Source organism: Sinohyriopsis cumingii, chromosome 6 (assembly GCF_028554795.1).
Source record: "Sinohyriopsis cumingii isolate HCF-2022 chromosome 6, ASM2855479v2, whole genome shotgun sequence".
Lineage (NCBI taxonomy): Eukaryota > Metazoa > Mollusca > Bivalvia > Unionida > Unionidae > Sinohyriopsis > Sinohyriopsis cumingii.
The window spans coordinates 166,909,663-166,922,927 of NC_142966.1; the positions used below are offsets into that span (position 1 = coordinate 166,909,663).

A 13,265-nucleotide genomic window follows, 5' to 3' on the forward strand; every position below is an offset into this window, starting at 1 on the left:
TAAATATCCTAGATTAAGTTAGCAATTATGTTTTAAAGAGATGTCTCCTCACTTTATATTTGTGTGTTCTTCATCTCTTCCCCGTAACCCATATTACAACGAATTGTTAAACTATGAGGAATTAATTACGACATTTCACACACAATACTGTCATAAGAGAAATTGTATAAGCAAGAACAAAATATGCATAATTAGCTCATTGCCTGCATAACATCAATGTTATTGTTCCGTTTTATTGCGAAACCATTACAAGATGATATAAAGGCAGAAAGGAAATTATACAAAAGTTATCTTGCAAAGATAAGTTTCCTTAATGCATTAACTGATAAATGTTTGGTGTCATTTCGACTGGTTCGGATCTTGTTTTGAACAGATGTCTACTTTAGTATATAGTTTCTATAACTATCCCAACTTAAGTAACTTTAGTGTAATTACAAGACAATAGAATATATGTACTCCAACGTTCTCTTCGCTATGTATTTTGTCAATCCACGAAACGTCATCTTATACTGGTACTTTTCTCAGAAGTACATAATAACTGTAGGGCGGAAGCAAATTTTACACATGGATGGGACGTGTGTGGAATGTGAAAAAGAATGAAACAACAATTTGGCATGATGAGAGTGTAGAAAGGTGCGTCAATTTTGCAGGAGGTAAAGGTTACATGCATGGTGAAAAATAATAGCCATATAAGCAGCTACGACAACACAATACAGTGCTTGCAACAGTGGAATGTAGATGGGGCATACCACTGATTAACTAATACATATCGTTTCCTATATAATAACTATGAGACTAGAGCATTAAACTTTAGACTTGATTATATCGCAAATGATCTTTTCTCTTGATCATACATAACCAGGTACCCCTTTTCTTTTAAGAGAGATAACTCTGCTGGAACTAAACAATTTTAAGAGTTGTCCAGTCACAACAGATGCTTTTTCAATGATGTGCATCACATTTTTTTAAAAATCATAAAAAAATATAAAAACATCATCTAGATATGAATTAACATAGTCTCACATGTTGCCAAGAGACTCGGCGATTGTTAAGCCTGACAGAAGAAACTTACATAATGCACCAATCACATCTAGTTGTGTTTTTTATTTCTGAATCAACTGTTCCCTACACATTAAGCTCTGCCAACCGGAGATTGTACAATTGGTACCGTTATACCTAAAGCCAACCTTAACTTTTTCATTAGGTTGTGATATAGTTTGGGATTGTAAAAGTAACAAGTTTATTTAGTCACGCTTCTCAAAAACAATTGTATGATGTATCAAGTCATGGCTCATTTTTATGTATGTAAATGTCATTGGACAGTTTCAAACGCTGTTTTCGTATTTGTGACTTGCTTCCAAACTGGGTTATGTTTTGTTCTTATAAACCCTTATTGAACTTTACATGGGTGATATGGGATAAATTACATTATTTCATATTATGTAATAACCAGTTCAAATGTCAAGTTACTGATTATAATGTACCTCTCCTACTTCGTAAAAAGGAGAATTCATCTAACGTTGTTGTTGTTGTTGTTCTTGTTATAGGGTTTAACGCCATTGTTCAGCACAAGATAGGCTATACATGGCGGCCAGTATTAATGGTGGAGGAAGAACCCGGGAAAACCCCAGAAAGAACCACCGACCCACGAGAAGCTACCGGCAAGCTTTCTCACATATCCACATTGGCCGAGCCCGAGACTCGAACCTACGCAGACAGTGGTGAGATGGCAGTGATCCGTGACGGAGAGCGCTTTAGACCACTCGGGGCCCCTTCATCTAACGTAAAGGACTTCATATTTGTTTGGCAGAAACAGAACTTTACATTGGAGACAAATGGGCATGACCCAATCTTATTATTAAGCATAAAGTTTCAACATTTTGCACTGACGGTATATAGATGCGGCCACTAACCCCCAGTCCTTTCACAAATGTTACCATGCCCATCCTCTTTGTAGCATAAATATAAAGTTCACTCCTTTGTGGAGTGAATAAAATCCAAGCAATACACCAATCGGCCACCAAATATAGTAGATCAGCGCTTCTAAGCAGTTATGAAGGCTTTGGGGTGAAATCTGTGGCATAAAATACAGAAACATGCCTAAGACAAACAGCAAGGATAGCAAGTCAAAAGGAGTTAATAACGGGAGGAACGAATACATCTAAATGGGAGATGCAGCTTATGATAAGGAAAACTAAAAAAAAAAACAAAATCAACATAAAGAAAAACGAGGAAAGAAAGTTTGATGACAAATATTTGGAGGCAGTTTCACATAGGAAGAAGGACAGTCAGAAGGCTCCGGTATTATAACATCCCTTACAAGTACCAAACCTTCGGGTGAAGCAGTGTGTATTCCCATTTGAAATAAAAGGGTATATTATTAACTTGATATAGATGTATATGAGTTATATTGTCCTACACCTGAAATTAACAGTAATGGGCTTAAGTTAGGCTCAAAAATACCAATCACCAGAAAAACACTTTATTGACATTTTAACAATTTTAAACTTTACTCTGGGAAATTTTTATATCACTTGTACTTGCATTTGCATCAAGATTGAGGGCTAATATAACATTTCACAGATTATCTCTTTATGTTCATACACACGTACTACAAGTGTGAGATTTTATTTCATGAAATGTGATGTACAGTATAAGGGATATAACTGAATGATATGTATAATTGATGGTATTTTGTGTCTAATTTATTATACATGTAATGTAAATTAGTTCCCGGAAATAAATATTAACTTGCATGCAATGAAATTATCGAAAATAAATATTGATGAAGTGAGAAACAAAACGTCAGGCTTTTATATGTAGTGGAGACTTTAAGGATTACTTATGTTTGTTCTCTGAAAAGAAGAGGCTGTCTTATACCACATAGTTCACATACTCCAGAATGCCAGCATGCAGAATACTGCCTGCCAAAAACATGCAAATATAATCCCATGCTATTTTGGATTCTTGCGATGGGAGGCACAGTTTGACGAATAACGTGGAATGGAATGGGAAATATGTGATAATGAGGTTATGAGGAAATTCCCAAAGACAAGTTGGAGAGAAATATATAGAATTAATTGAAATTCGATGGTTATATATGGGCTATGCAAGTGTTAATTAGAAACACTGACTTTAAAAGACGGATCTTATTTGATGGTATTCTTGTTACTTCTACAAACGGGAATGCTAATGAACTTATCTGAATAAACTACATGAATCAGTTCAAGGCAAAACAGTGTACAAAAAGGGACACTTTTTGCAGGATAATTCAGCGAAAAGTGGGAAGAAGACCATATCTTTTAATAATTTGCCTAAAATTATTAAGACATAATACCCTATGTCATCCAAAATGATCTACAACAATTGAACCAACAAGACAGTTGCTTTTATGCATGATTTATCATCTATAACAGAAGAAAAATAGTCAATATGTGGCCAAATTCATCTATATTATGTTTCCATAAATTAATTAGATACTTATATACCTATCTTGGAGCTGATTCCACTGATATAAGGCCATCAGACCAGCCATTCAACTCTCTGTCTGCCATAGTTGTGTTTATCAAAAGCCCCTCCCCCCGCACGTTCCGAAGCCAACATTTTATTGTTTTGGGAATGTCTATATTTGACCGCAAACGTAGAGTGCCAGTTTGTTTTCTAAATCAAATTAGTGTCTTTTTTAAATGGCGCCCACACGTATGTGTTTATAGGGAAACAATGCGATGCGTTGTACTCTCTCTCTCTCTCTCTCTCTCTCTCTCTCTATATATATATATATATATATATATATTTATCACGCTACCAATTGATTTCTAGTTATTTTTTATATAGGCCTCGATATTATTGTTTGGTTGAAAAAAAAAAGATAATTTCTGTCGTATCTCAGCAGGCGTCCCATAAACTGTCATAGTGGAAAATGATAGATTGTCAATTTGACAAGGACAGAACGAGGTACACCATTGCATTTAAGACAGATAACTCTGCGGTAAATAAACAGGGTTAAGATTTATCCAGGAACAATATATGCATTTTCAATGATGTGTGGACATTTTATGGAAATCATAAAAATACAAAAAAATCACCTAGATATAATAGAGCATTGCGATTCCTAGAAGCGAAAAAGCAAGTAATGTTGGGTTTAATTAGCATAAGAAACATATTTATGGCTCATGTTGGGACATAACTTCACATTGGCTAGCTTGGGATTAAAGATTGGTGCTCAGTTTACATAAATACACAGATACTGGCCTTTGAACTGAAGATTATATAATATCCTTTCCAGCCTGCTGTATATACTATAAATTTTCTAACTTGCCTTAAGATGATACTTATTTTCTCATTCACTAGCGCAGATAAAGCAAAGTTATTTGTAATAACATAATGAATGTAAAGTGATGGCTCCCTTCGTGTGCATCTATATGCAGCCCTGCGTTCTTGAGCCTCACTGACACTAGACAGGATGAGAATTGCGCTGATTGGTTACAGTGCAGTTGATGCAGATCAACTTTGTGTTTCTAAATTAATAATTAGCGTGGGTTCAGACGGAAATGGAATAAAGAACATTTGTAACAGTTTCCAATGTAAACATTTGAAATTTAATTCACTACGAGACGGGTCTGAATTATTGTTTGGTTCATTAAACTCAACCTGCGTCCGAATTCATCTTTGGAATAAGGATCTTTCCACTCGTTTGCTGCTTTATGTCAACATTACTGCGTCATCCTTGGTTGTGACACTTACCCATTACACTCATCGTCGACATAGATAGGGTGTTTCTGGCAAGCGCGACATATATAGGATTGATTGTCGTCTCCACTCTGAACTTTTCGAACATTGGCAGTCTGAACAACGCACGAGGGTAAGTAAAGTTTTGGTATTATATCATTCTTTTGTTCGACGCCTCGAGAACCTTTTGTTCTCTCCATTGCAACAATAACGTCAGTACAATTTTAATTAAATCTCATTGTGTTTTGACTGGATGTAATACTAAAAGTGAGTGGTCTAAGAATATTATGCTAACGGTCTGGATAGAAACACCGAAATACACTGAAAAACCGAAATACACCGAAATACACATGTATTTAAATGTTCTCTCTGTATATATCGGTTTCCACACACAAATTATTATTTGTTTTTGTTTGAATAATAATATAAAGCAAAATAAAATATGATTTAACTTTTTTCCTATTTATAGCAAAATTCATGTAATGATGTCACTTGGTCGTACATGATTCGACAGGCGTGTCCGTCACGGATATTAAATTTGTTCCGGAACGATCAGTCGTTATCATACTATCTGTGTTCCGGAACGATCAACCTGTCCAATAAAGTACGACCAATTGACGCGTGCTATAACTAGGAACAAGTAAATAATTCGTATCAAAATCACATAAATCATTACACTAAAAGTGCCTTGCCTAAATACACGCTTCCGCAGCCGTTACTGGAAGATCTGATAGTGGGAATCGAACCCGCACCTTCTTGTTATGAGTCCAACACTGTGGACATTGGGCTTACAGAAATATCCATTGGCTCTGTAATACCCATTATATTGAACAATCGACAATTTACATGTTTACTCTGAGAGACATTTTTATTGCATTTGCTCATCATTCATTGAGTTGTTTGTTTTTTTTGTTTTTTTTTTCTTCAAAGAAGACGTACAGGCGAACATAGAAAGAAAGAAGAAACAAAATAAACAAAAGTGATGCCCACCAATTCTATTTTGTAATACTTCATTCTCGTCATGCCAACGCTCTATCAAGAAAGGCTATAATTCACATAGTGTAATTTTTCAGCTTTATGATAAATAATTTGTAGGTCAGTATTTGTTACGAATTCGTTAATTTTGAAACTCGTTACTTGAACATAAGTTGTTTATATATCCCCCTACTTTGAAAGTGTAATGCACCGACCCGAAGAGCATTCGCGACGATAGTGTGAAACACTTCGAGTAGATAAAGTATCGATATATTTATCAGCTCTTATTGAATGAGACACTATGTAAAACTTGTGTCTTAATAATATTTTTGCTCTGATGAACGTTTGTTATATTTGCTTTGGAAATGTACATCAGATTAAGGATATACATGTATTATACATGTTGTATACTATTAACAGGTTAGGGTTGATAGCACCTTTCGGTCTATAGACGACCATTTGTGACATAATTTATTTTGTTTTTAATACAAGAGACTAAGTACTCAACAACAAAGCATTTAAGTTTATGAATTCCTAATTATTAACCCCATGATTCAATGTGCATGTAGTAACTAACAATTATCAGGAAATATGGTAATGATTAAAATAAAATGATTAATGCCAGAGTTATACAACAAGTGGGCAATGAAATAAACATTTAGATAACGAACGTTAAATTACTAATTTTAATACAAACAGTGCCATGACAAAGAGATCTAATGGTTTATAATAACGCGTTATGCCTTATCTAATGTTTTATATTTGATTAAGACAGAACAACGACAGCAATACAGCTACCATTTCTTCCAACAAATACCTGCAAGGAGACAAACTCTTTAAAAGTACATTTTAGAGTCGAATCATTACGGTGACTCTATTTTCTCATTAAATTATGATCTAAGATAAATATGCAGTAACTGCTGTTCGAGTGAATGTTGCAACTTCTTAAGCGGAGAGAGAGAGAGAGAGAGAGATAGAGAAAAACCTACTTTAAAAAAAAAAACAAAAAAAAAAAACAACGCAGCAGGAGTTCACAGCGAAAAGATCAAAATTCCAAAAAATTCAAATTGTTTTCGGGAAAGCGGCTTTCAGTTGCTGAATTAGTGACCTGGCAAGTAGTTACATTTTGTTTTGATACGGTTGTTCTTTTATTCCTGTTTTGTGTTTTATTTTAATCTTGACGAAAGAGGAAAGAAATTTCGGAAGACTTTGCAAAAAAATTTGTTTAGTTCCTCTGTCTACTTGCCTCGACGAGAAGCAGTAGTTCATGTTCTTGGTGAGTCTATTATTAATGAAGTAGCTGTCCTTGCTGTTAACTTTGCAAAACGTTTCATTTACCCTGAGAAAGGTTTCAGCTATTTCTGAACTTCATTCATATTTTTTGCACTTAGTTTAGATGTATTTGATACATTTCTTGTTTTGAAAATGAGACGGACGTGGATAATCCTGGACTTTATACATTCATTTTTATTATTGTTAACATCAATTAGAACTCCTAGGCTACGAGTCATATTTCTCATGGAAAAATGTTGCAGTTGATTGAGGCGAATCGAGATATGTCCTCATAGTGCAAGTTTAAATTGCTCAGTCGGTATGCCTGTTAGGAAAAAAAATTAGACATTGCAATCCGATACTTGAACTTAAATGCTAGCTATTTTCATTTCTACTCCACGCTTTTTATGTTATATTGTCTTTCGCCCCACAACGCAAGTACAGAGAGTGATGAACGCAAGTACAGAGAGTGATGCAATGATCATGCTAAATTGAAATTCACAGTTTTGATAAAATTTATTTGAATACGTCAATGTAATTTAATGTAATTTTTCAGCTGTTATTAAGAGAAATGTAATTTTTGGATATTGACATTCTTAGCACTTCTCAAAGCCTCAGGGAAGTAAGAAAATAGTTTATCTAACTGTACGATCTAACAGTTTTCCCCCTATACACATAGACACACCCATACACACGCACACACACACACACACATATGTGTGTGTGTGTCTATGTACGTAGGTGTTTATGTAGGTATGTAGGTAGGTAGGCAGGTAGGTAGGTACGTAGATAGGTAGGTAGGTAGGTATGAATCTACAATATGCTTTTCTGGATGTAATAACCAATATTGAGCTATTGAAGTGGTAAAGACGTTTGGACTAAATTTTCAGTAAATTTTATTCAATGCAGTTTGTTTTATTCTTGTAATGCAAATATGTATTATATTGGTAAAGTTTGAGCTTTTTATTTGGGAATTGTAAAATCCCTCGCATTGCATAACACATTTATTCTTATGTTCTAAATCAGGAAATTTAGGCTCAGTAGCAAGGTGTGTTGAGCAAGCCAAATACTTTTCTGTTGAGTATATCAGTAAATTTTACTGGTTTCATGGAAAAATCTGTTGATTGTTGTAAACGATGATGTCACTACCAACATCATGGTCAGTAATAATTAATTTAGAAATCAAATATTGTTTAAGTGATAGAGAATAATATTTTGGCATTTGATTTCAAATTCAGTAAAATACTTTTCTACAAAATTATTGTTGTATTAGTGTCAGATGTTGACATTTTACACACTTTTGGCTACCGTGAATTTATTTGATATTTAATTATATGCATTTTATTCTAAGAGACAGAAATTATAGAATTGTATGAAGTTGGTAAGCTTATTATTATTATTATTATTTGTACATCAATTAAATAATGACTAAATTAAAGTTTTCATAATAATATAATATAATGTATTAATGATTGTCATTGACACTGCTAAAAATGAGTTAACAGCCCGCCTCCTATAAGTCATATAAACATTATATAATAGTACTGTGCATGCCAGGCGCCACTATGGGAGATAATAGCACGCCACAGTTAATCAAATTTAGCAATAACAATGGTATGATGTATTTTATATCAGACGATATCAGTTTGACACAATTGGATATTATCATTGTAACGAAGCAAAGTAACATATCAACTAAATGACAGCATATGCTTCCTTGCCTAAATATATATATATATATATATATATATATATATATATATATATATATATATATATATATATATATATATAACCAAATTTTATAATCATTTATCTCATTTATCTCAATAAAATTAGTTCGATTCGCCAGAGCCCAGCGGCTCGTCTTTCTTGCAGCGAACCCCTACGTAATCGATCAGCCTTTCTCTGGATGTATGTCTGGATGTATGTCTGATCTTTTAAGAGTGATGCCCATTTTAGGGAGCATAAACTCTCTCTCTTTCTCTCTCTCTCTTTCTCTCTCTCTCTCTCTCTCTTTCTCTCTCTCTCTCTCTCTCTCTCTCTCTCTCTCTCTCATCATGGATGCAGAAACATTTATCGAAGTTAATGAGCAAAATCATTTCATAACAGAGACTTCATAACGGTTTAGACCGTGGAAACTGAGACCTCAGGAATTTAATACGTCAAAATATATTATTCGATGAAATATATTTGGTCTAAATTTGTGTTTCAACAGTCTCATTACACAGCACACGCTGGATAAAAATGACTCAACAAATACTATATATAACATCCAAAAATAATGTTCGTCCTTAATGAGGGTATATATTGTTGTTATTTGTACATCAAATGAATAATGACTAAATTAAAGTTTTCATAATACAATATAATTTATTAATCATTGTCAGTAATACTGCCAAACATGAGTTAACAGCCCGCCTCCTATGAGCCATATAAAGATTATATAGTAATGTGCACGCCAGGCGCCACTATGGGAGATGATAGCACGCCACAGTTAATCAAATGTTTCAATAACAATGGTATGATGTATTTTATATCAGACGATATCAGTGTGACACAATTGGATATTATCATTGTAACGAAGCAAAGTAACATATCAACTAAATGACAGCATACGCTTCCTTGCCTTGGTCTTCTTGATTTTCACATGTTGGATAAAATTATCATTTTGACTAATTAGTGATGTGTAGAGGTTTCCTCAGAGAAGCAATAAACACATTTAATATGGTATACAAAAATTTCTGGTTGTACCTACCTAAGCCAGCAGTCGCTAACTTTTAACTGTCCTAAATTTAAAATCCCTTATTCGAAGCAAAATTAATACATTTCGAGTCCACGTTAATAATTCGTTGAATAGTAACTGGAGGTGACAAGTGCTAAAAAACAAACGGAGAATATTCCATTTTATTAAGGCAATAATATCACATAATATACTATTTTTATGTCCTCCTGTTGTTAATTGTCTGCATGTGGGATAAAGAAAAAAATGAAGTTGGAAATAACATATTTCGAGGCTAAAGTATAAAAGTTATGAGACGATAAGAATTGATTGATGTCAACTTAAGCAGCCTTAAACTATTCTTTATAATAAAACAGAAATAAGGATTTCTCGCCAAGGAAAAATTAAGTGTGAACTCAGTAGGCAATCGATCAGTTTTATTGCCTATATTTATTTTTAGCCACTGTGCACAATACATATTTTGCATAAAGTAAAGTACTCAACAACTTTGGTTACTTCAGCACCCTTAATTACTCTCAGACGGAATCCGAAAAAAATCCAACACAAGAATCACAAGTTTTAAAACTTGACTGTAACAAGTGAAAGACGAACAACAAGAATTGTTTATAAGTGAAAGCATTTCAAGGCATTAAATTATAGCTTTTGTAACAGAACAGTGACAGAAAGAGAGAAAACAGTGATTGCATCCTATACAAGTGAAGGAAGGATTAAGAAACAATCGGAAGGTTTGAATCTATTTTATAGCGGTCTTTTTTTTCCCAATATTTATATGAACGAATCGAGAATGTTTGTTTTAATACTATTTGGTTTCTCTGGAACAGGCAGGATTGTTGTTAAATAGCTTATTTGATGATCTATTTGACCTTCTTGTTTATGCTTTTGGAGATTTTATTGCAAGATTTTACATATTGGCTTTTATTTCATACATTAAACTGATAATATGCAAAACCGATAGTATGTGTATATATTCCTATTAGAAGGACTATATGGCAAAGATCAATCCAGTATATTATGAACAGATTACGGGTAGTATTTAGTATAACTCTTTCATAATACCTGTTTTGGATGCGTTGCCGTTCCTGATATCGATCGCTTAAAGATCAAAAGGAGACCATCAGTAAAGAGTGAATGTTTATAATGACCAGGAAAGGACGATTGGCGTGGAAGTAGTTGCCCAAGTATATCAGTTTTTTTCACATGTATTACTAATTACCATATTAAAAACATTGTACGCAATAAATTGCTTGAAACGACATCGATGTTAGTCCTAACAAAGCCATGTACATGTACAGTTGAAGCTATATTAGTATGGAAGAATATATAAAAATATGTGGCAATAATAAGCTCTGAACATAACGGTAGCACTATACATGCCATAAATATTGTAGTAATAATATATCAGTGAATAAATAAAACTTCATTCCTTTTCAAATAAATGTTAAGAACTCTTTCTTCCAGTGTAACATATTTATTTAAAGTTGGTTAATCCATGTATGTCGAATTATTGCTTGGATGAAGTGAAATGCTTCATTTTACTCTTCGTGTTAACAGTTCAGGTACAAGGACATTTGTGCAAAACGTTCCTAAGTACAGTAACCACTTCTTTGCAAATGCCTCTTATTTAAATCTGATTTTTCCAATGTAAACGTCCTCATGACTCAACCAAGGTACCATATCGATCCATTTAAGGGCAGCTACATATATCTGACAATGCACTTGAAAGTCATAGTCATGTTTCATATTTATCTGAATTATTCCATCGGCACTTTTATCCAAACAAAATGTTTTTTGACACAGGTTATTCAGTAAACATCCATCCTCATAAATAGGACACATAACTTCTAAGCATTCATAAATATTGTCATTAATATCAAATAGCTCAAAGCCATGATTGACTTGCCGATTCAATATGCGCATTCACTCGACCTCAGCTGGTGCATCAATTTCATTTTCCTTCCTTGTATATGCTCTTGATCCGTTTGCTTCATAACCATTTTAAAATGCTTCTGAATTAAATCTTGATTATACAGTTTCACAACACTCTCTGGGTCTTCGCTTTGTATTACCTTCCCAAAATTTGATGCTGTTGGTTTAACATCATGAAGTGCATTCCATCATGTAATGCTTGATTGTTTTGTTCCTTGGTAGTTAACTCCGTTTGTTTAATCACATACATCGTGTCACCCACTACTAAAGTTTCAACAGGTATGAACGTTTCATCAAATTCAACATCAACTTTATATGACAAAGCATTAAAATGTTTTCCCAAAATTGCAATAAGATCTGATTCAAGAGATTCACCTTTATGTATATAATTTTCATAGAAATTACATCAATATTTTCTCCAACCTCCGAACTATCACTTGTCATGAAATGTGCATGTTCAGTTTAATCATGGTCACAATGAAAAACCAAGAATATGAAAGGCATTCCTCTATATCTGAATATAGATTACAGAGAGAATGCATATTTACAAATCTATCGTGAGGTGCTCTTGGATCATACGTAGTTACTGTCACTGTTTCAGCACTGCTTTTGCTATGAAGAATCTTTTTAATGTTTAGATCATGAAGGGTAATTGCTGACACATTTGATTTATGTAGAAATATCCATGTTTTTAATGTTGAATAGCTTAATTCGTTTCTAATTCCTTTTTGGTTAAAATCCTCTGTATATGAATATATTATGCAAATGTAACAAGTTCAATACAGTATAAGCACAAGGACAAATCTAGATTATGTCATTTATTGTAGATGTATCGTTACTAATCGTATAAAGATTACACATTTGTAGAAAAACATATTGCTTTAGCTATAAAAGTACTAGCTTCAACGTTTTGAACTAAATCCTATTAATATTTTTGTTGTTATATAAATCTGACTTTACTGTGTAGTACCTATATTTTTGTCTACTTTGTTGAACCTTTCCAGTTGATCATACGCCACGGTTGCATGTATTATTTAATATTGTGCAAGCCCTTAGGCATGACGACTGTTAGTTACCCGCCTGTTGCTCATGAAGAAATAATTGCAACACGCAAGATTGTCTCACTACCGAGCGAACAAAAGAGCTCCGGCGTGAGTCTCGCCTGAGTTTCATGTTTCTCCAATTTCCAAGGACCTCAAGACGACAGTCGTTTGTCAGTGGAAGAGTTCGTTAAAGGCGCAGATTCTACAAAAAATTGTTCTCTAATGACCTAATTGTCACATCATGAAACTCTAATTTAACACTTGCATGGATATCTTCCTTCTCATTTGTAGGACGCATCAATAAGACTTTCCACGTAGAATAATGTTACTTTAAGCCATGCAATACGAAACACGATCCAAACCTCCTAATACATAGGCGTATTCCCATCTTAAATTACCAAATTCTTATACATCAAAACATCAGGAAAATGCATTGTTTTAAAAAATTAGTGTCCATTTAACGCAAATAATAGAAATAAACAGTTTGGTAAATTATTTTGTCTACATTACAAACTGGCTAATTACTCGGTTTGATAAATATCTTACTATCAAAGACTCCACTTTTTCAACCAATAATC

The 13,265-nt window shown here is 33.6% G+C and overlaps 1 protein-coding gene across 2 annotated transcripts in view; it reads left to right on the top strand.

Moving 5' to 3' along the window:
- Nucleotides 1–4,460: 4,460 nt before the first annotated feature.
- LOC149798484 (uncharacterized) overlaps nucleotides 4,461–13,265 on the top strand; it is a 54,849-nt gene continuing 46,044 nt past the window's right edge. For both annotated transcript variants that reach the window (XM_089963680.1, XM_089963682.1), the window contains exon 1: nucleotides 4,461–4,861. The gene's annotated coding sequence lies outside the window, so the exon portion shown is untranslated. The remainder of the gene's footprint in view (nucleotides 4,862–13,265) is intronic.